The following is a 24,646-nucleotide window of genomic DNA, read 5'->3' on the forward strand; positions in this document are numbered from 1 at the left end:
TCAGGAAAGCAGAATTAAAAATGGAAACAGCCAGAGACCTTCTTTCACATGGAAGAGGAAAAAAAAGTGTCTAGTAAGACAGGAGTAAAGAAAATTCAAGGACAGTGGCCATAATCTAATTAAGGTCTGTAATTACAAATTCAGTACACTTAATAAAGAAACATTTGCATGTTCATTTCAGTAGAATCAACCTTTTAATGGAGCTGAAAAGCATAGGTGAAAACCACTGTAACTTATTAACTGAGTAAAGCATCCAAGAAATGGAAAACCTTGTTAGTGCATTCCCTGAAAACCATGTACTTTATAAGGTAGTAAAAGCAGGTAAAGAAAATGTATTCCAAAATAATTACTTAAAGGAACAAATAAAATATTTTGAAAAGGTAAACATATTGACATTGAAGGTTAGGAAAAAAAGTATACAACTGAATCGATTGTCAAAATATAAAAAAAAGATAAAATGTTTTATATGGTACAAGGAACAGAGGAAATTGAAGTATTTGAAATCTAGCACAGGTTTTGTAACTAACTAAGATGAGGTCTTGGGCAAATCAGTTCCCCTATCCATACCTCAGTTTCCTCATATATAAAATGAAGAGGTTGGAATAGATAATATCTATGGTTCATATGATTTTATTATTCTAAGCAAAACTAGAATAGAATCCTACTTGCCCATCAAAATTTTGAGTGGATTGTTGTTTACTAATGTGCTATCAAAAGTTACTAAGAAGGCTTTTTTTACTCAGAAAGTACACCAGTATCTCACTCCACTGTTCCAAATGCCTAAAAGAATGTGTATTAATTTTCTAGGACTGCCATAACAAAGTATCACAGACTAAGTGGCTTAAACAACATTGATTTATGTTCCCATAGTTCTGGAGGCTAGAAGTCCAAGATCAGGGTGCGAGTATAGTCAAGTACTGGGCTTTCTTCTTGGTTTGCATCTGGCTGCTATCACTCCATGTGCTCAGGTAGCCTTTTCTAGGTTCCTACTGGGGAGAGAGAGAGGGTAAGAGTAAGGAGAGGGAAGAGGGAGGGGCAGGAGAGAAAGTAATCTCTCTTACTCTTCTTACTAAGCCACCAATCCTATAGGAGTAGGGTTCCACCCTTATGACCTCATTTAACCTTTACTACCTCCTAAAAACCCTATCTCCAAATACAATTACATTGGAGTTTAGGGCTTCAACATATGTATTTTGGGGGGACAAAATTTGGTCCATAGCACCAGTAGTACTGAATGATATCTGAAAGTTCACAAAACTTTCCCAATAAATTGCCTTCATCCCAGTGTTCCAGTTATAGAGAGAGATGGAAAATTTTTTTGAGGCAGCTTTGAGTAAAAATCTAGTGGAGTAGGAAGCTGGATCAATAATGCCCTAAACTTATGAAGAACCACAGGTAAAACTGATCCTTACCAAATGAAGGGAGCTAGAAGTATCTGTATTTTTACTCAAGAATATGGTTAGTTGGAGGGTTGTTTGCAGCTTTAGTTTGTTAATTTACCAATCTACCTTTGGATGGAAACCAGCTTTAGCCAGAAAATCTGAATAAGAGCAAATTAGATCTTTTCCCAAAGAGTATAAATTAACCAAGGGCAATCTGATTTACTTTGTTTGTAAAGGAGACCAAGAAAATAGGTGCTGGAAAGCTTTATATTTTCTCAGTTTCTGAAACTCGTTCATGGTAGGAGGCTAGTGATATGGAAAATAGTTACGTAGAATCATGTTCTATTTCTACTTTCTCTATTCTTTAGTTATTTAAAGCCTGATTTTCTAAACTAGACACATCTGCATTGTGTGAAATATGCTACAGTAGTCAAACAGATGGAATAATAGATGGTTGTATTTATTAGAAATGCCCTAAGTGTCCAAATTCAGACAGCTTTACAGTGGTTAAACACAACATTAACTTTGGAACCAACTTTAAGCAATTCCTAGTTCTGTCACTTCTCTGCTGTTGACCTTGGTCAAGTAACTTGAGTGTTCTTATCCTCAGTTTCCTTAGCCAAAATTTGGATACAGAAATAATTAATAGGGTTGTGATGAGAATCAAAATAGATACTAACCTTTAAAGAAATGTCACGCAGTTGGCAAATGTTAGCTGCTCTACTACTAACTACCACTATTACTTCTACTACTACTAGTACTGCTGCTGTTACTACTACTATTATCATTATTATTTGATAACTTAGAGGACACCTGCCACCATTCAGTCTTCTGGTGATCCAGTATAAATCAATAAGGATTTTTCTAATTCTGTCTTTATCTCTGGCAACATGTAAGTCACCACAGGGAAAGAGAACAGATGTAAACTGTATTCGTTACCATCGGCGGACTAAGAATTTAGCTGGTGAAATTACCATAAATGTTTCCAAAAGCCCTTTGGAAAAGGAAATTGAGGCTGAGATAGAACCTAAACATTTTGTTCAAGGTGTCAGAGCAAAAAGCAGCTGAGTTGATACCAGAGTTCGGTCACCTGATTGGAGCATCAGGTTCACTCCTCTAGGCCACATGTCAGTTCTGAGAACCCCATAACCCTGATGGGAAAGGGCATAACTGTGCCAGATGAGGCGGAGTAACAACAGCCCCAAGAGATAAACCAGACCAGTGACCTCTGGCCCCATTAGCGCTGGACTTTCACCAATTCAGCATGCAATTGCTCCACAGCTCCAGTCAACAAATCAGCAATGGGTAATGTGGGGCACAGCCCAAGGGGCAACTGGACATTATTTTTGGTTCCTTTTCTATAGACAATATCTCTTCCTTATGAGTCAAGCATGAGTAGGGTCGACGATGATCTCTCCAGAACAGAGAGATTTCAAACTTATCCACAGCACAAATGTCTCGAGTTTCCAAATGCACTCAAAATGCTTGTCCTAATATACATACGATGCAGACTTTGAGTCAGACCTAGCTTGTGAGGTTAAATAAAGGTAAAAGCTTAAGTTTCCATGCATACCAGAGATGCCACTGCAGTGTTTCATGACTTTTTGGAGAGTGGATTGGCAAAGGAAGCAATCACTGTACTGTAATTTTTGTATAATATTTGTGCATTCCATACCCTGACTCCTATCTATAAACACTCAAAGGAAATCATAAGCACAGTTAATGACATATTAGAAGTAAGGCCTCTGTTTCCTGAGGACATTCCCCAAGGCAGTTGTTCAAAGGGAACTTGGAATTTTCCACCAGAAATGGTTTTCCTTCTTAATAATGATCTCGTGTGACATGCATTCCTGTTTTTGTTTTTGGTTCTTTTGTTTGTTTGTTGTCTTTTGATACATCTTACACTCTGCATTCTATGGGAAATGCTGTCTCCACAGATTCTGCACTTCTGTCTCAGAAATGCAGGGTAATTCTAGGAGGTTAGTAAGACATCTTCTGATGGAATGTATTTGATCTACAAAATAGCCTGGCCAAAAGACATCCAAAGCCAGATTTCAGGAGCAAGGCGCGGGCCTGCTCAGCATCAGAACAGACCAGAACCCAGAGCACTCTGGCCCCTCCCATTTGCTGCATGCAGAATAAATCACATATCTCAACACGGTTGGGGCCACCATTTGCCAACTAGACATGTTTTCTCCTAGGCGAAACTCAGGGTTGAATGTGATTTTAAAAAAACAAAATAAAACAGTCAATGTGACATATTTTAAACATCCAGGAGACTTCACAGCTTCTCAAAGGGAATAGATTTTCATGTTGACTTCCAGTTGTAAACTTAGGTTGAAATATTTGTCTTTGCTCCTTAGGCATCCCAGACCAGTGGTTGACATCAAGGACATTCATATGTGAACAGACTGGGAGAAGCTTTGAACAATTGGATCTTTAAAAGAGTACTATTATTTGCTTCAAAAATGACTTTTACACTAAACTCCTAATTATTGAAAAGCCAAACCTCTCTTTTTAAAAATGTATTCATTTAATATTTCTAAAAGTAAGTTCTCTGCCTTTCTAAAATAATCCGACTGTAACTGCTGAAAAGGACTTCCTAGAATGAAGAGAGGAAATCTAGCCATAAAACCCTTTTTGAGTGATTCTAATAATGAAGCAAATATATTACATGCTGGGCAGGAGAAAAAAATATTTTTATTCATAAAATACTTTTGTTAATTCAACATTATTTTTTCCTGTTGATCTTGTAAAATGATCAGCTTATATGTGGAGCTAGATTGTATAGCTTCCTATCTTGAGTGAATTTCATCTTTTATTCTTCAGTTTCTTTGACCAAAAATGTGAGGATTAAAAATAATACTTTATGGGTCGTTATGAGAATTAAATATGTTAATACACATAAAGCATGTAATAAACACTCAATAAATGTGAGGTATCATTGTTAGTAGCACTATTAGATTGTTTCAAAAATCTGATTTTAACACAGGGCATACTTTTCTTCTAAATTTGTATCTCTATGTATCAAAATTATACTGTAATAAACTATACACTTTCCCTGGGAGGTCAGTTCACTCCACCAGGATGGGTCTGGCACACATGGTTTCCAAATAAACACACCCTTTTATTATTATAAGCGTGTTATTACTTCACTATATGTTTGTATTTTTTCTTTACAGGATAATATCCTTGCTTATTATGTGACCTCCCGAAAGGCAGTTGTCTGAGCAGATACCTGCTTCCTTTTTTACGGATATGTTTGCATCAGGTAAGAAAAACCAGGGATATAATACTTTCTGCTAAAAGATTACTTTCAATATATTTTCTTAAAAAAAAAAAAACTGCTTCAACAAGAACAACATCAAAAAATCCTCTTTGAATATAAGAACAAATAAACTTGGGGCATAGCCAGATTTGGCAGATTCGGGTCTGTGTGTTATCCATCTATCTCTATATCTTCTGCAGCCTAGTAAGAGATGTAAGTTGAATTGAATTGGAGACTCAGTTAAGGTCCTGACAGGAAACTGATGTAAAGCAAAAGGAGCAATTAAGATAAGTTTATTGACCACCCAAGGGCAAGATTCAGGAAACCAACAAGAGATGATACAGCAGTGGCTAGATTGCTCTTACCCTCTCTTAACCTGAAAAAGCAAAGGGAGGGACCAGCACCAGGAACCAGGCAAGCTCTGCCTGTTGGAGATGTCTGCTGGATGGAGGCTATGGCCATTCAGCCACTGTTAATTCATCACGCTGTCAGGAGGGAACTGAGGTAATAAGTGCCCCATACGTTCTCTTCTGCCACTCTCCATACCTTGCCAGGACTTCTCATTGGCCAAATGCAAACAGAAGGCAGAAACCAAAGAACTTCAGATGATGCGGTCACCGTGGTCAGCTTCCTCAGAGGTCACAATAAGGGAGAAAGAAAGGAAAGCAGATCTGGAGCTGCAAATATCCTACAAAGTCAAGAAACACTCTGGAGAATGCATTGATGTGTTCCAATTTTGTAGTCTTTCCCATGCCGTAAAAGAATTCTGAAAGCCAGTGTCAAAAACAGGCTTTCAGAGAACCTCTCCAAATCAGAGTTTCAGATTGTAAACACAATAAAATAGACAAACGATAGAGAGACTGCTTCTGTCTTTATATCTGAAGGATTTTCTAGGCTCATATTAAAGAGAATTTGAATTAAACTAGTTTGGGATACTCTAACACTTTTCAGTGAAGAGAAATGTATTCCCAATAGTTTAGTTGTTCCTTCTCTAAAAGAGTAATTTCCTAACTCTTTTTACTATAAACTCTGTCAATAAAAAAAATTGAGCATGCAGTCTTAATACATGTGAACTTATTAAAAAGTCCATATATAAATGGACTATTCTAATATATTATATGCATCATTAAACATGATGTAAAAGGTACAAGCGGAAAGTAATAACAGAGGAGATAAAACAAATACAGAGTTTAATATCTTCTCCCCCACCCCAGTGCACATCTTACTTTCCCAGTATATTCAAGCTTTGGAGACTCCTTCACTCTGGAGAGTCTCTTAAGAGACAGCTATGACTCCACACTCCATCCAATGGCCATTCTATAGACACAGTATTATTCCACCCCTTACACATTTTAATAGGCTCTTAAGAGAGCCAAAATTTGAATGGTTACCAAAATTTGAATTTCCTGAATAATCAGAAGATGCTAAACAAATAACTTGCCACACTAAGCTGTTGCTAAGTGTGGTCAGCACTTGCTTCACAGTAACCCTGCAGAACAGGTCTCATCTCCATGTTACAAAATAAGAAATAGAGGCATACATAGAAGGTTTTAGGAACTGGTTCAAGATGATCTTTATCAGAAAATCCAGATTTCCTGAATTCTAGCTGAACATTCACTCTCATAATACCAGGTTTCCTACCTAGCAAATTTTCTACAGAAGAAATTTATGGAATAAACCAGCATTTCACCACAGAAGGGTCTCTCTGGGAAATGTATGTCATGGTCCCTGTGAGAGATGATTTGCTCAGAGAACTTAAGCTAAATGTCTGATGCATATTTGGCCTCTTGGTTTCTGTTTTTCCTGCTGGGCCTGAGAGATTCCAGCATTCCTCACTGGAATGCCAGTCACTCTGGGCCAGGACTCCAATTATCATCGGTTTTCCCCCCATCACCTGACACAGTGGCTAGAAATATAGATTTCTAATAAAATGGCCAAATAAATAAACGTTTACTCAACTGAAACATAAACGTGTGTCTTCAAGGCAATAGAAATTTGGAAACCAGAATTAGGAAATTATCTCCACATTTTAAAAACATACAAAATTTTTAAAATATACCATGATCTTTAAAGAGCATGAAAACTACCTCAAAATATCCCCTGTAGTTAATTGCAACAAAGGGAAAGAATTCTTGGCCAGTAAGTCCACCTCGTTCACAGCTTTCACCAGTTAATAAGGTTCAGTTCAATTCCATTTTGCCTCCAACTCCCTCTCATTAAGCTTGGCTCAAATTCAAGCCCCTGAACACCTCCCAGTGTCCCTGAATGGTCCCGATGTTTCACTTCACTAAAGAAAAGATTAATCTGTAGAAAGGCTTCAGCACATTCCTGGGTTGCTCAAGTGCACTTCTTTTCACAGAACAGGCTTTTGATTTGTGCTTTAAATCAAAGGCAGAGAGCAAAAATTCCAAGTATGTATGGGCTTCCGACCTTTAAAAAAACAGGATTGTTCAGATGGAATTTGACACAGAAATACTCTAGCCTACTACCCTTGTTAGTTTGATTCTTCCTCAAGATACCCCTTTCTTCTTTCTACTAAATATCAGCATTTCAATCAAGTTGGTATTTGGCAAAGCATTAAAGATAAGTGAAGAGTTCTTTATTAGCAATTTATTCATATTGACATTTTAGGGTTTCATTTCATAGGAAAAGACGGTGGCTCCAGTTAGGAAACCTGTTTGGCAGAACATAAGTTGTTAATACACTATTTCCTGTGTCTGTGTCAGGGGAGACAGTGTGTTTACTTGGACACAAACTCAGACACTTTTAACAAAGACTCTGGTATTTGGAAAAGTCATTTTTGAATATTTGTACAAACTTCTGATTCACAGATTTATGATACATAAAGAAGAAGAGAAAACACTAAATACTTATAATAGTGCTTTTGAAAGATTGCTTTCATCCTTGAATCTTCTTTACTCCAACATTTATATTTTTTGAACTTGTTGATGTAGTTTTACGTAAAGTCTGTTGCAAGTAAAACATAGCCCAGTCACAAGAAAAACCCCATCCCATGTGGGATAGAAATGTTGCTTTGATATTGTTCAGAATGTTTGCTAAATAAAGCACCAGGTCACCCTGCTTCCTGGGTTTGATTCTATGTACATACATACACACACACATGCACACACACTTTGATGAACAATTTAAGAAAGAACAACAGCTTTAATAGGTTCTATACTCAGTGCAATGATTGTTTTAGTTACAAAATTATTCTATCCCTCAATATTCAACAAGTCATTTTAGGGGAGAATAGGGCATTGTACAGAACCTCTAATTGATCAGAACATATTTAACATAATAAAGTGCATTTGAGAAACATTTCTGACCTTTTCAAATGTTTTCAATCTTACTTATATTCAGATCATTTGATCCCATGAAAAGAGGTGCTCTGATGAAAAGAGGATGCCATTGATGGTTGCAACAGAAATTTTATCACTGGAATGGGATCTGGTAATTTGAGTTAGATTGAATGGCATGAATATAATGGGAGTAGTATGATCATCTATAGCAGAACTGGTGAGTTAGCTATAGGTATTATATCCTTTACTATGGTCCTAAAGCCATGGCATCCTGTTCTTAACTTGGTGGTATTTAAAAAGTACTCTATAGAGTACCCAAACTGTCTACAAACTGCTTCCCTTATACTATCTTTGCATTCCACAGTTTCTTCTTTGTATATTCATGAGAGTATAGGATAAGCAGGGTTTCATACCTCTTTCAATCTCTTAGACCTCTGATTTAGTCAAGCATCTCTCAAGATGAAGGAAAAACAGATTCCTGGAACCTAGATATTACTAGCAAAGGATTTGACCCTGACTAACTCAAAGTAGGGTAGCCAACCAACAAAGAAAAGCCCAGGTCTAGACGGTTTCACTGGTGAATTCTACCAAATATCTAAAGAATTAATGACAATCCTTCTCAAACTTCCCCAAAAATAGAAGAGGAGGGTAGACTCCCAAAATTATTTTATGAGGTCAGCATTACCTGGATACTAAAGCCAATATACATTACAAGAAAAGAAAGCTACAGACCAATATCCCTGATGAATATAGCTGCAAAAATTATTAACAAACTATTAGTAAACTGATTCAACAATACATTAAAAGTATCACACACCAAGATCAAGTGGGAATTATCCCTGGGATGCAAAGATGGTTCAATATACACAAGTCAACAAATGTTACACATCACTTTAATAGAAAGAAAGATAAAATTCATGTGATTATCTCAACACATGCGGAGAAGCCATTTGACAAAATACAATATCCTTTCATGATAAAAATGCTCAACAAATTGGATGTAGAAGAACATATATCAACCTAATAAAGGACATATATGATAAGCCCACAGCTAACATCATATTCAACAGTGAAAGATTGAAGGGGTTTCCTTTAAGATTAGGAGCAAGACAAAAGTGCCCACTCTCACCACTCCTATCCAACACAGTACTAGAAGTCCTAACCAGAGCATTCAGTCAAGATAAAGAAATAAAAAGCATCAAAATGGAAAAGAAAGAAGTAAAATTGTCTTTGTTTGCAGATGATACGATTTTATATACAGAAAATCTTGAAGACTCCACCAAAAAACTGTTAGAACTAATCAACAAATTTAATAAAGTTGTAGATTACAAAATCAACATACAGAAACCAGTTGCATTTCTATACATTAACAATGAAACATCTGAAAAAGAAATAAACAATCCCATTCAAATAACATCAAAAATAATAAAATACCTAGGGATAAATTTAACCAAGGAGATGAAAGATTTGTACACTGAACACTATGAGATTTTAATGAAAATAATTATTGAAGAAGACACAAATAAATGGAAAGACAGCTTATGTTCATGAATCAAAAGAATTAATATCATTAAAATGTCCATTCTACTGTAAGTCATCTGTAGATTCAATGCAATCCTTATCAAAATTCCAATGGCATTATCATGGAATTAGAAAGAAGAATTCTAGAATTTGTGTGGATCCACAAAAGACCCAGAATAGCCAAAGCTATCTTGTGAAAGAAGAACAAAGCTAGAGACATCACACTTCCTGATTTCAAACTATCTCACAAAGCTATAGTAATCAAAACAATATGGTATTTGCAAAAAATAAATTCATATACCAATGGAACAGAATGGAAAGCTCAGAAATAAACCCTCGAATATACAGTCGACTAATATTTGACAAGGGAGTCAAGAATACTCAATAAGGAAAAGATAGTCTCTTTAATAAATGGTGTTGGGAAAACTGGATAACCATATACAAAAGAATGAAATTGGACTCCTACTTACATCATTCACAAAAATTGACTCAAAATGGATTAAACACATAAACATAACAACTGAAACCATAAAACTTCTAGAAAAAAAATACATAGGGAAAAAACTTTTTGACATTGGTCTTGGTAAGGATTTTTTGGATATGACATCAAAAGATAAGCAACAAAAGCAAAAACTAATAAGTGGAACTATAGCAAATTAAAATGCTTCTGCAGAGCAAAAGAAACAATCAATGAAATGAAAAGGCAATCTATGGAAAGGGAGAAAATATTTGTAAATTATATATCTATTAAGGGATTAATATCCAAAGTATATAAAGAACTCATGCAACTCATTAGCAATTAAACAAAGATTCAGTTATAAAATAGGCAGAGGAACTAAATAGATATTTTCCCCAAAAAGGCATAAAAATGGCTAACAGGTACATGAGGAGGTGCTTGGCAGCACTAATCATCAGAGAAATGTAAATCAAAACCACCATGAGATATCACCTCACACCTGTCGGAATGTCTATCATCAGAAAGACAAGAGATAACAAATGTTGGAGAAGGATGTGAAAGAAAGGGCACTCTTTTGCCCTGTTGCTGGAAATGCAAATTGGTGGAGCCACTATGGAAAACAGTATGGAAGTTCCTCAACAAATTAAAAATAGAACTACCATATGATCCAGCAATTCTACTTCTGTGTATATATTTAAAGGAAATAAAAACAGGATCTCAAAAATATATCTGCATTCATTCCCATGTTCATTGCAATGTTATTCACAATAGCCAAGTTATGAAAACAACTTAAGTGTCCAGCAACACATGACTGGATAAAGAAGATGTGGTATATATACACAATGGAATATTATTCAGCTGTGAGAAAGAAGGAGATCCTGCTGTTTGCAATAACACTGATGAAACTTGAGGGCATTATGGCTAAGTTAAATACGTCAGACAGAGAAAGGCAAATACTGTATGATATCACTTATATGTGGAATCTAAATTTTAAAAAAAAGTCAAATTCATAGAAAAACAGAGTGGAATGGTGGTTTCCAGGGGCTGGAGAGTAAGAGAAATGGGGTATTGGTCAAAGGGTACAAACTTCCAGTTGTAAGGTAAGTTCTGGGGAACTAATGTACAGGTGATTTTAGTTAGCAATACCGTCTTACATATTGAAAGTTGCTGAGACTAGATCTTAAATATTCTCATTATAAAAAAGGAAATGGCAATTATATGACATAATGGAGGTGTTAGCTAGCACTATCATGGTAATCATTTTGCAATATATAAGTGTATCAAACCAACATGGTATACAATTAAACCTACACAATAGTATATGTCAATTATATCTCAATAAAGCTGGAAAAAAAGAAGGATAATGACAATATAACTCTGTGATACTAAAGATTTAACATCTGAATTTCTTTTGAGTGGATTAAATATAATAAAACAAAAGAAAAAATTTCTTAAATATATGCTATTCAATTATAATAATTGAAAATTTTATCATCAAAACAAAATAAAACATCATCAAAAAATCTACAAACAGTAAATGCTGGAGAGGGTGTGGAGAAAAGGGAACCCTCTTACACTGTTGGCAGGAATGTAAATTGATACCGCCACTATGGAGAACAGTATGGAGGTTCCTTAAAGAACTAAAAATAGAATTACCATAGGACCCAGCAACCCCACTGCTGGGCATATACCTGGAGAAAACCACAATTCAAAAATATACATGCTCCCCAGTGTTAATTGCAGCACTATTTACAATAGCCAGGACATGGAAGCAACCTAAATGTCCGTCAACAGAGGAATGGATAAAGAAGATGTCGTACTTATATACAATGGAATATTACTCAGCCATAAGAAGGAATGAAATTGTGCCATTTGCAGAGACGTGGATGGACCTAGAGACTGCCATACAGAGTGAAGTAAGTCAGAAAGAGAAAGACAAATATCATATATTAATGCATATATGTGGAATCTAGAAAAATGGTACAGATGAACTTATTTGCAAAGCAGAAAAAGAAACACAGACGTATAGAACAAACATATGGATACCAAGGGGGAACAGGTGAGTGGGTGGGATGGATTGGGAGATTGGGATTGACATAAATATACTATTGATACTATGTATATAATAGATAACTAATGAGAGCATACTGTATAGCACAGGGAACTCTACTCAGTGCTCTGTGGTAACCTAAATGGGAAGGAAATCCAGAAAAGAGCAGATATATGTGTATGTATAGCTGATTCACTTTGTTGTACAGCAGAAACTAACACAACATTGTAAAGCAACTGTACTCCAATTAAAAACATTAAAAATTTAAATAAATAAATAAAACAAAAATACCAAGTAAGGTGACAAAGATCTGACTGAAGCTGCCACAGCAACATAGTCATTTAGTTCAGTGCACAGCATGCTCTTGGCAATGCCCTTTAGAGACTGTATGTTAACATGAAGGTGACTTCAAACAGTGCCTCTTCTGAGTCTCTGCCTTCATCCAAGAGGAGATGGAGAAGAGGTATCTATTACAGACAAATTTATTCCTAGAAGAAAAAAATGGACCAAGACACTAGGGAGCAAAACCTTTAGAAAGAGGAATAAAGAAGTTTTAAAAAACTCTTTTCCACTGAATAGGTTCTTTCCTTTTTGCAATGCTTCTCCTTCAGAGTTGCTACAGCAAGACAGGCCTGGAGTTGATTTCCCTTTAGAGGGACCCCTTTCCAAGAATAAATTAATGTGAGGGCCAGAGCAAAGGTGACCTAGAATAGAGTGCTTAGAAGAGCTGCTATGTTTCTGTAGAATACTTTAATTTATGGTTCTTCTCACCTCAGCATGAGAAGACTGCAAGAGAAATCAGGATAAAGACCTAGGAAAAGAGGTCACAGTGGCTTATCCACAAGCTCTTATTCTTGACTTTGTGGCCACTAATTACAATAAGTAACACATATTTAATGTAGCATTTACTAGGTACCAGGCACTTTCTAAATGTCCTACATACTTTAACCCATTTAATCCTTTCATCGATCCTACAGATTTCATTTTATAGGTGAGAGGATAACTTGCTTACCCAAGATCATACAGCAAGTAAATGGGAAGTTGGTGTTCAAACCCAGGCATTCTGACTTCAGGAGGCTGTACACTCAACCGTCGCACTATGTTACTGTACATAAAAAAGCCCTTTTTGCTCATATGAATTTACACTTATGACATAGGGAGTTCCCCAAGGCCAAATAGTAATAATAACAAATTTTCCTTGTGTATGTACTCTTGAGAGCTCGTAGAAAGACAGCTATAATCCTGATAAAACATCTGTTGCTTATGGAGCTCTCAATCCATAACACAAATGTCTTTCATGCCATGATGCCCCTGCATTTCAAGGATTGAGTCCTTGAAGTGTCAAAAATAGTCACGACCTATTTTCCTAAGTGGTTATCCTAAAGTCCTGAGAGGTCACTAAATCCTTCTTAATTCCACTCTGTAACATCTCTTGGCTCAGCACCCTTTAATGAATCACATTTATATTAATGTTAGATTCCACTTTGCTTTGCTTTCATTTCATTCTAATGTTTAAATAGGTATTCAAAACTAACTTTGTACAATCCTACTCTATGCTATTCAGCTACCTTCTTGCTGATAAAACTAATCTCAAAAAGTCAGAATTGTTTAGGGTTCCTGGACTGGCGAAATGGTATAATATTTGAGAAGCAAGAACAGGCAAAAGTGAGCTGGTTTTAGAAGCTAGACTTAACTGAGAGTCATAGGAAGTCCTATAGCCCATCCTCCTTTGGATTATAAGCACAGATTTCAGAGAGAAAGAATAAAGCAACATGGTCTCAAGAAACACATGATCACTATAATTAAACCACACTGCCCCCTGGCATACACTAAGAGGAATAAAATCACCCATCAAGGAGAGCCACTTGCATGGAAAACAAGGTGTCCATGTGGAAACAAATCAATTACTGAAAAGTGTATACTCAGACAATTTCTAAACAATGTCCTGCCATGATTAATTTTACTTTGAGTAACTCAACAAAGAAATATTGTCCATTCAAAATCTCCAGGCCTGCTGAGATCCTGGGATGTTGCCAATGGCTCAACTGCTATTCACAAACCCTGGCAACCTGAGTCTGGAGCTCTATACTTTTAGACTACCAGAAAACATTACCAGGATATCATTTCTCTAGTCTTTACAGCTACTCTGCTTCTTTTGGTGAAATAGAAACCAAGGACCTAATTCACCAATCCTATTGAAAAGGAAGTAGAACCCAGTGTCAAGGTGTAATATATACAGAAGCTAAGATAGCGGATTTTGTTGTCAAATTCAAATCCTGGTTCCACTTTTTCTATGTTTTGATCTTGGGAAAATGACTTACTCCCTTTTTCTGAGACTAGGTTTTCTCATGGATGAAATAGGGATAATTATAGTAGTATCTCACTCAGAGAATCATCTGCAGAGCTACTCAACACGTGTTTATTAGACCTGTAGCATTATGTAATCTGTGAGCTTGCTAGAAATGCAAATTCTTGGGTCCTGCCCCAGAACTCTGAATCTGAACTAGGGAATGGGATGTATTAGCTATGAGTCTGCATTTTAACCACTCACCAGGAGATTGTTATGCACATTAATGTTCAATAATCACTGATATAAAACATTAAATAAAATAGGAAGCCCTTATTACAGCCTGTGGAAGACAATATGCTCTCAATATATGTGAACTGTTACTTTCATTGGAGTAGAAGAGTAGAGTTAAGTTTTGACTTTTTGATCAATGATTCAGGAGCTCAGATGGCTCCAAGTGAACTACTAGTAAAGACACCAGAAAGTTGCAAGCTAATAGGAAAGGGATCACAGCTCTGATATTCTACCATTTTCGCTATTCAAGATCTCCATTGCATTTTAAGATTTTTTATTCCTTTTGGTGATAATCCATTCTATTACAAGCCATAACGATCTGTACCTCCCTAGGATCGCCATTACATTTACATAATGGAAAACATGACTGTTTTACAATGTATAAGTCCACCCTTACATGGCAATATGAATCACCTGAAAACTTGGAGTGGTCAAAGAGACAGGTATCCCTGAATGATGGTCTTTTTGAAAGAGCAGAGCTGCTAATCAATCCATCGTGACACCAGGAAACTGAATGCCAAGAATCCGTGAGAATTTATGTGGGTACCATGCTTAACTTGACAAGGATGATTGGTGGTCACTATCAGTATTATCTCAATTGTAGCCTGAATTAGGTAGTCTGTGTGTGATTCACTTCCAGTGACTAGACAAGAAGAAAGATCCTTCCTCCAGCTTACTTCTGGATACCCTGAGGAACACACAAGAGGGCTCTGGGAATCACATACCCCCACTACTATGTTAACCCAGAAAAGTCTATCCAAGTAAAAGTGTAATCTTTAACATTGGTCCTGCAACATCATGGTGTTTTACTCTTAGAAAAATAAAATTCTTGAATTTAGGATTTCAGATGAACATATTTTTATTGAATACATAATGGACCTTGGAATACATCAAGTCTGATCCCCAAACAAAGAAAAACTTCTCTAGCAACCTGAAAGGAAGGGTACCTAGATTAAAAACACATCCAGAAGTGGGACTCTGCACTACTATAGGTGCCCATTATTTTAGAATCAGCTGAGAAAATATCCTTGTATAATTTCTGCACATACAATGCTACCAAAATCTGGCGCTTTTTTTTCTAATTTTCTGTATTAGATGCTGAAACTTTGTCTCTACTGTAGAATCCCTTTTATCAAACCTGATCTGAAAGGGTAATTGATCAATTAATTGAAAACCTTGAAACAGCAGGGAAAAATAACATTTTAAATGTAAAACATATAAAGGTGGCATGCTTATGTCCATCTTTGCATTTCCTTTATCTTTCTTACATAAATATCACCCATAATGCATCTTCTTTTTTTTTTATTCTTGACTGTGTTGGGTCTTCGTTTCTGTGCAAGGGCCTTCTCCAGTTGCGGCAAGCGGGGGCCACTCTTCATCGCGGTGCGCGGGCCTCCCATTATCGTGGCCTCTCTTGTTGCGGAGCACAGGCTCCAGACGCGCAGGCTCAGTAATTGTGGCTCACGGGCCTAGTTGCTCCGCGGCATGTGGGATCTTCCCAGACCAGGGCTCGAACCCGTGTCCCCTGCATTGGCAGGCAGATTCTCAACCACTGCGCCACCAGGGAAGCCCCCATAATGCATCTTATACAATTACCAATTCCACTTTCATTAAATGGAAGCAAGAATTTCAAGGTTGTTCATGAAACATATCAGTCTTTTGCATTTATCTTACAGTTTTATGACTCTTTATCTTCTCAATTTTCTCAGCTACATCTAATGTCACAGTATTTTAAGAAACTCCCTTAATTGAGTCTTTTAACACAGTCTTTATTATAAAAACTCCTTTCACATTTTTATTTAATTTACATAATATTTAGTAAAATTACTTAAGTATAATAACAAGGAATATTGACACAATCACACTGGGAAGCAAAGCAAAGTGGCTCTGGGTAAGTGTATTACTCAACAAGTTAGAGCACTAGTATGCCAGCAAACTAGAATTCAAACCCTGAGATTGAATGCATTATAAATGTCTATGTTTTATACCGTGAAGTGGGAGCTCCATTTGCCTGGTGAATCTATTATGTGAAGCTTGATTAAGGGGGCTTGTTTCAAAGTATTCTATTATGGAAATGTATAGTGGCATATTACTCATAATTTTATGTATATTCACCTCCTATCACCAAGTAGAATGGTATCTTGCAAAGACAGGAGAAAAATGTCTGGGATCTAGTGTAAAAGTCCTACAATATGTAAGTAGAAACTAGCGATTTATGAATATAGTTCTTTTGAAGAGTAATATATGAACCTTGTTGGAAAGGCCAACCACTGGCTAAGTTACAGGAGAGGCTAAAACTCAGATTTCATTTAGACCTGAGATGGGATGCAAAGCAGGTATCTCCACTGATTCCCCTGCCCTCTCCTTCTGACATTTGTGTCTAATCAGTCCCCTGGATGAATAACTGACACATTGTACATATGTCTGTACAGGGGCCAGCACTTAATTAAATCATGAAATTATAAATGGTACTCTAAAGTAAGATCTGCAAGGATTGCACCACATGAATATTTTATCTGGCATTAAGAGCCACATTTACAGAATGTCTGTGAGAATAAAAGACATTGTAAAGTCCTTGGCATATAGATGGTGATAAAAATGTCAATCATCTTCATATTCTCTTTTTCCTAAAATAGTTCCTCTATGTAAAGACTCGGTAGCAAAATTGTTAGGTCCTAGAATATGCAAACCTTCACCTCTACTAGTTAATGATAAGTTGTTTTCCAAAATAGTTGTACTATTCTGTCACCACCATGCATCAGAGTTTCTATTCTGACATATTTCGCCAGTATTTAATATTGTCAGACTTTTAAAAAAATTTGTCAATCTGATAGATAAAATGGTATCTCCTTATGGTTTTACGTGCACTTTCCAGATTACTAGTGAAACAAAATCTTGCAGTATATTTAACAGTTATGTTTCTTCTTTTGTGAAATGTCTGCTTACCTCTTTTTTCATTTTTCTATTTGAATTTTTTGTCTTTCATTTTCTTAATTCTTATGGGTTCTTTATCTTCTGAACTTTCGTATTAACTCTGGGACATGGGTGTGATTTATTTCCTTTACAGATGAGAATTTGAGGAGTAAGAGACTAAGAGATGTGTGCAGGATTGCAGAGACAGCAAATGACGGAGGGCAATCCAAACCCAGCTCTGATCTACTTCAAATCTCAAGTGGCTTCCAATAAACAACCCTTCTTTATTTTTGCTCGTGCTTTCTTAATCTCTGTACCACAAGCTCCCCCTAGATTCCCTGCAAAGAACAACCTCATGTGAGTCACATTGCAATAAGAAGTAGAGAATGGACATGACCAAAGAAATGGCTGGGGAATCAACAAGATGCAAAATTGAAATAGTGGAGAATATTTGGGAGATCTTACTTCCCATTGCTCTCAGCCTGTCATTACCACTATCACCAATTACAATAATAATGATACTAAAAATAACAAAAATATTGAACATTTTTCACTGAGCACTTAAGATGCACAAAATTCTGCACAAAGCAGTTTAGAGGCATCGTTAAAGTTAATCATTAAGTTAACCCCATAAGTTAGAGAACTGACTCAGTTCTATTGCATAAAAGTAGAAACCAAGTTTTAAAAGAGTTAGAGAAATTCTCCCAGGGCCACACAACAAGGAAATAGTAGATCACGGGTAGATGATTTTCTTGTTTTTACTCTGGAGAAGGCACGTCTAATAATCATGGGAATATGTCACAGGCCACTAGTCAAAATACCTTATTATATAGTTCATGTCTCTTTGCCACACACACATATATGTTTATCTTTCTCTCATTGTCACGTTATCTAGCAGATAAACAATCCTACATTGAGAATTCAAAAGCGCTGCTGGCACTCAAATATCAAGCCCACTTTAGGCTAATTTTCCAAAGAGAATTATTATTGACATATGTACATGTTAATAAGAAGTGCACAACTAGATCTCTTTTGGAGCAAGGTCATGGTCTCAGAGCTCCAGGAGTCCATGAGAAAAAATATTTTGACTGACAGCAGAGGTAGGACCTGCATCAACCTTTTGCTAGAATTGCTCTGCTCCAGAATTGGAGTTTTTTTTTCAGACTCAGTGGAAAATAGACATAAAGTTTATAGAAAACCCAGGTACCTCTTAGATGCTCTTCAGAGAAGGTTTCAGTCCTTATCTGACTTACCTGAGGCATATCGTATTGTCATCTATGAAGAAACCCCCAGATATAGAAAGCAGCACTCCACCTTTGATTAGAATCCTTGCAAATATAACATTTATTGTCCTGAAATGTCTTTTTTGATATTTCATTTTTTACATCGAATATAGCTTATGATGTAAGGGTCTAATAACCAAATGTTTATAATCACATCATTACTTAGCTTGATGATTTTTTTATTGACATCATCTTAAACTGTATGGGAAAGAACGTTTTCAAACAGCCTAGAATAAATTAGCAATCAGAACAGACACCAGCACATGTAGGTGCTCAGTCAATAATAATTGAATAAATGAATAAGTAGCTAATCCATAAAGGGGTTTCATGCCATTGTCACCCAGAACATTTCCCTGACGATTGTTCAGAGTTGTAATGCAAGGTGAGGTTAATCTAGTTATAGTTTCAGAAATATATATTGAAAATATCATTTCTATAATGAAGCAAAAATCTGATTCACTTTACTTCTGTATTAAAAGCACTATGATTTTTAGCAGTCTTACCTCAAAACAATAAACAACACCATTTTTGAATGCATTACCTGGTTTAATCCTCCCAACACTATTTGCACTATTTCACAAATGAGAAAATTGGAGAAGCCTGAAGGTACATTGCAAACATTAAAGAACTGGTGAGCCAGGACTCACTCCTGGGTCTCCTTGACTCCAAAGCCTATGCTCTCTCTCCATTGGAACAGATTTCTATCTTAATGCTGTCTCTCCTTTTGGTCAAATACAACCAAAATCAGGATGTGGTGTACAGAAAGAAAAGAACCAGCATATATGATGACATATTTGAATCAGATATTTCCTGTATATAACCTCATTTGAACATCAACAAATACTAAGAGAATAATTATATCAGCTCTACTTTTGTGGATGAAGAAACTGAATCATAGAAAATTTAAGTAATTTGCCTAAGGATGGGATCAGAATGTAAGACCATATCTATTAATTTTTTAGTTTTCTTTAGAACTTGAGAAATCTCAAGACAAGGAGGCAAATGACACTTAATTAATGCATATTTAAATTAGAAATTTTATGGATTTCAAAAATATCTGAGGCATCATTATATTCAAACAGTTTCTACTGATCAAGAAACTGAATCTCAGAGATGTTAGGTAATTTACCTAAAATAATGTGATCAGAATTCAAATCTTTGTCTATTGATTCAAAGTGATTATTCTTCTTACTAAAAATATAATTTTTTAGCTGGAAGAGACTTTTGAAATAGTTGCGGCTAGGCTCCTAATTTTTTTGATAATATAAAACAAGGTATAAAAGGAAAGTTGTTCCCTGGAGGCTGTTGGAAGGGCAGGGATGCAAACAGAACACTATTGCATGCCATCACTGGGAAAGAAATTTCCAGCTATGTTATTGGAAGTCACTCTGCAACCTTTAAAGGAATTTAACTTTTTATAATTATTTATCATGAAAATCTTAATCTGGAAACAACAATTTCCAGTTAACTCCTAAAAAATTTCTTGGGGTGCTGGCGGGAAACAGAGTCCGCTCTTGCATAGTAACTGTTCATTACACGTTAGGCACTTTATTTACGTTTGTCGTATAAATGAATGAAACAGAATAAATAATAGAAGCTATTTTATGAGAGTGGCTATATATTCAAAGGCATGTTCTATTTTCAATTCTTAGAGAACAAATAAAATCCATTTTTTTTTTTTTTACCTATTGGGATATGTATCACCCTTTTCCTGCAATCAAATTTATATATTTCTAGAACATACTGTCCTCACTTTGTCAATAGTCCCTTCCATGAGTGGGGACTCATGGAAGAGTGGTTGTTACAGTATTAAAGTAAGAAAGATGGGGTGGAAAAGATTGGAAAAGACTAGAATGAAGATTCTGAAGCTGAGGAGACTAAATCAGGAAGAGAAGAAGGAAGGGGGAGGCAGCAAGTGAAAACTGACTTTCTGCTTTGCGAAGGTTATGTATATCTATATGTATGTGTATATACACAAGCATGTACATTTGTGTGGCAGAATTTAGCTAAGAAAATACAGCTTTGCTGTACACCTGAAACTAACACAACATTGTTTTGGGGTTTTTTTTGGGGGGGGGATGCGGTTTGGCCATGCCACAGGGCTTGTGGGATCTTAATTCCCTGACCAGGAATGGAACCTGGGCCCTCAGCAGTGAAAGCACTGAGTCCTAAACAATGGACCATCAGGGAATTCCCTAACACAACACTGTTAATCAGCTATACTGCAATATAAAACAAGAAGTTAAAAAACAAACGAACAAAAAATTCCCTGTTTGACCATTCTAAGAAACAAACAAACAAACAAACAAAAACAGCTAGAGATAATAGAGTTGAAAAAGGAAGTTGTTGTTACCAAGTAATTTTAGGGGATATTGTGATCTTAAACAATGAATTTATAAATAGTTATGAAGCAGCACAACTTTGTTACAGAATAATTCTAATTCCAACTCTCAGGAAGGCAGAGTTTAGATTCTCTCCATCTCCCTTGAAAATATACTAGACTTAGTAGTTCTTTACAAAGAATAGCACAGGAAAGGGGAAAAATAATAACTGTACCATGAAGAAAGCTTCAAAAACACTACATTGTCTAGTTGGTGAAGGTTAACATCATAATCATGTACCCCTGATATGAGATGAGATGAGAGAGGCACTTCACTTCTGTGGTATTCTTCCTCAAACCTATATCCCCAGTTTAATAATGAGAAAAACATCAGACAAACCCAGACTGAAGGAAATTCTAAGAATTTTAACAATCCTCAAGACTGTCAAAGCCATGAAAAAAACAGAAAGATTCTCGTTGACCAGAAGGACAGTGGAGATAGGAAAGCAATGCAAGGTGATACAAATTGGCTACTGGGAAAAGAGGATGTTAATGGAAATCAAAACTGACTCTGGACTTTAGGTAACAGTAATGTACCAATGTCAATTTCTTAATTTTGCCAAATGTACCATAGAAATATAATGTGTTGACAACGGTGAAAACAGAGCAAAGTATATATGGGAATTCTATATTAGCTTTGCAACTTTTCTGTAAATCTGAAAGCATTATAAAAGCAAACACTGTATTTAAATAAACAATAGCAGAATATATTTAAAAATAAGCAGAATGGCAGGGTGTGGAGGTGCAGTTCACAGAAGTGGATGAGTTAGAAAGTAAAAGCCTGAAAATGTGTTACTTGAAGGCACAAGAATTTTCTGTGGACTTGGTTACATTTCACATAGGGAACTTTTCTCCAGCCTTGTGAAAATTCTGAAAATCCCCTTCACATACTGCGCTGATTATCTATGTCAGCAACCATGATTATAATGAATACAGACAAGTTTATGGCAATAAAAGCAAAAGTGAGATGAAGGAGAAATGTGGATTTTGTTTTTGAAATAGGTGACAAAAAGTTCTACCACGTGAGAACTTATTTTCCAGACCTTGAGTATCACTTGCTAGTTATACATACTTGGTGGGGGAAAAATCCTGAAATAAAAAACATGTGTGTGTGAAGAGCTATGAAAGGATAATTTATAATCTCTAGGGATTTGGAGCAGTAACTAAAATAGTCAAGCAAAGCTATATTTCATTCATTTAACAAAAATTGGAATAAGAACCACTGGACTATGCCCATTGTATGTATTTCTATGTTCCTGGGGCCCCAAACATGGGAGGTATGAATGAATGAATGAATGGATGGATGGATGAATGAATGAATGAATGGATGAATGATATGATGGAAAGACTGGAATTGTAGGAAATACCACAACGTTCATTCTAATAAGGGTGATTCTCATAAATGGTTTTGATATAAAACAGATAATACAAGTACTAAGAGGTTTAAATATTAAAGAAGCATAAGAGTTCAGAGGACTGAGGTTTTAATTCAAGGTTAGATACAGTCCTGCTATTTGTACTGAGCTTGTCAGGACTTGACCATGTGATATGTTAAGGTTTATTTATTGCCTGGTTTGTGAGGTACAAAGTGCTTATTTAAAGCAAGAACATCAAAGTTTGAATCTCAGTTCCACACCTGACCCTCACACACTTAACTCCTACAGCTTCAGTAACTTCATGAATAACATACGGAAGACAAGAATACTTATGTCTCTCACTGCTTTGCTGGAAAAATTAAATTACACAAAGTTTGTAAAAATATCTGGCAGAGCAGTGTGGCTAGTAACAGCAGGTGACTGAATCTAGACAGAGGTAAATGATTAAAATTTCACTGTTCCTAGTCTAGGTGGGCAATCATTAATTTGGTCTAACCACTCCACAAGGTAATATTGGCATTTTCCCAATGCCTGCTGGGACTATGCTGTCTCTAACAGTGTGATTTTAGAGAGGGAAAGCAGGTAGGAACTACCCAGATACGTGATAAGCACAGTGTTCAGGTGACCAGCCCAGAATACAGGAATATAGGCTACAGTCTCTCATCTTAGGCCAGTTGATATCAAACATTGGTTTTATACATGTAATAGATGGTTTTCCATAGCATTTCCCTGAGTTAATATAGTAATATAACTTCCATTTTGAATTTTAAAAGTCCAATCAGAAGCTGAATAATGATTCCTATTCCCCTTCTGGAAGGGGACAGCCGGAAGGCTGGAAGGGTCATGAGTAATTGGTAGGGAGTGTAATATCTAAAAGGTAGATGGTCATTTGAGAAATCTTTTTGCACTTCTCTTATTAGTTGGCCTTCAACTTTCTCTCAGATACTCCAGAAATCCTGAAAGCTCATTATTTAAAATTTTTTTTAGAAATGCAGAGATTACTGTGGCTAAAACTTTGAAGTCCACGGAATTTATTTTAAATGTCTCCATCTTAGATGTTCAGTGGTCTTATATCCTAGGCTTTTAGTTAGAAGAATGTCACAAAAGCTGAAAAAAGAAACCCAGCAGTATTAGCTTTTAAAAAGTATTTTTACTTGCATTAGATTATTTAATGCTCAAAATAGGAACCTGTGGGTCAGTTTCATCATTCCTATTTTCCAGATGAAGAAACTCAAGCTGAGAGAGGTTAAGTGACTTGCTCAAAGTAACAAGGTAAGTCAGTATGTCTTTCAACTGTGTCTACAAATTTTCTTCACTGTGCCCTGCTATTAATACCTCGGTGTGAACTAATTTTAATTAGTACTTCTTTCCCAGGGCTTTTGGTTTTTAAAAGAACATAGCATGTAAAAGGGCTCATTTATTAATGCTGGAATTTAAGACCGTATAGCCTTTGAGTAAGTAGATATTTAAAGGAAGCAAAAGGACCTTCTGGGTGTTCCACAAATCACGTAAAATAAAGGTGAAAAATACCTACTTGCATGTAAGATTTATTTTGATGATATCGTTCGACTGTGGCCCTGCCTTATTAGTAAATTATATATATTTAAATTCCTAAATAATTTAAGATTCTTTTCTGGCTCCAGGAAACTTATTTTATTAAATAAGTACCTTAAAATGCTATAAACCAGTGTTTCTCCAGTGGAACAGTTTTGCCAACCATGGGGTATTTGACAATACCTGGAAATATTTTTAGTTGCCACAACTGGAGAATGTTACTGGCATCTAGTGGGTAGAGATTAGAGATGCTGATAAATGTCCTACAATAAACAGGACAGAGACCTATAACAAAGAGTTATCCAGTCCCATATGTCAATAATACCCAGGTTGAGAAATGCTGGTATATCCAGAATAGCAGAGTAGCAACAAGAACAAGGATTCAGTTCTATTCGGGTTGGCTGGAAGCAGGAAGACATTGTAAAGGTGAAGGTAAATAGGTTTTTGAAGAAAATACAAAGCCATCCCAGACCTGTAAGATCCCATGGCCAAAAGCCTTGACAATGAATGCCATGTGTGGCTTGAAACCCTGGGAATTTAAAATGGTTAAATTACTTTGTATGGTATCAAGGAGCTTAG

At 36.0% G+C, this 24,646-nt stretch overlaps 2 long non-coding RNA genes across 3 annotated transcripts in view; one reads left to right on the top strand and one right to left on the bottom strand.

Moving 5' to 3' along the window:
* Positions 1-24,646, bottom strand: part of LOC309628650 — a 121,471-nt gene that overhangs the window by 20,483 nt on the left and 76,342 nt on the right. The gene's annotated exons all lie outside the window — the stretch shown is intronic.
* The window catches only part of LOC309628649, a 41,579-nt gene that overhangs the window by 15,354 nt on the left and 1,579 nt on the right, over positions 1-24,646 (top strand). Inside the window, exons 1-2 of one of the 2 annotated variants that reach the window (XR_014244612.1) lie at positions 1-23,390; positions 23,735-23,785. The exon at positions 1-23,390 is cut by the window's left edge and continues 15,354 nt beyond it. This is a non-coding gene — a long non-coding RNA (uncharacterized lncRNA). Of the gene's footprint in view, positions 23,786-24,646 lie in introns of both variants that reach the window. The other variant, XR_014244611.1, reaches the window with a different exon arrangement.

Source organism: Balaenoptera borealis (genome assembly GCF_965194805.1).
Source record: "Balaenoptera borealis genome assembly, chromosome: 4".
NCBI lineage: Eukaryota > Metazoa > Chordata > Mammalia > Artiodactyla > Balaenopteridae > Balaenoptera > Balaenoptera borealis.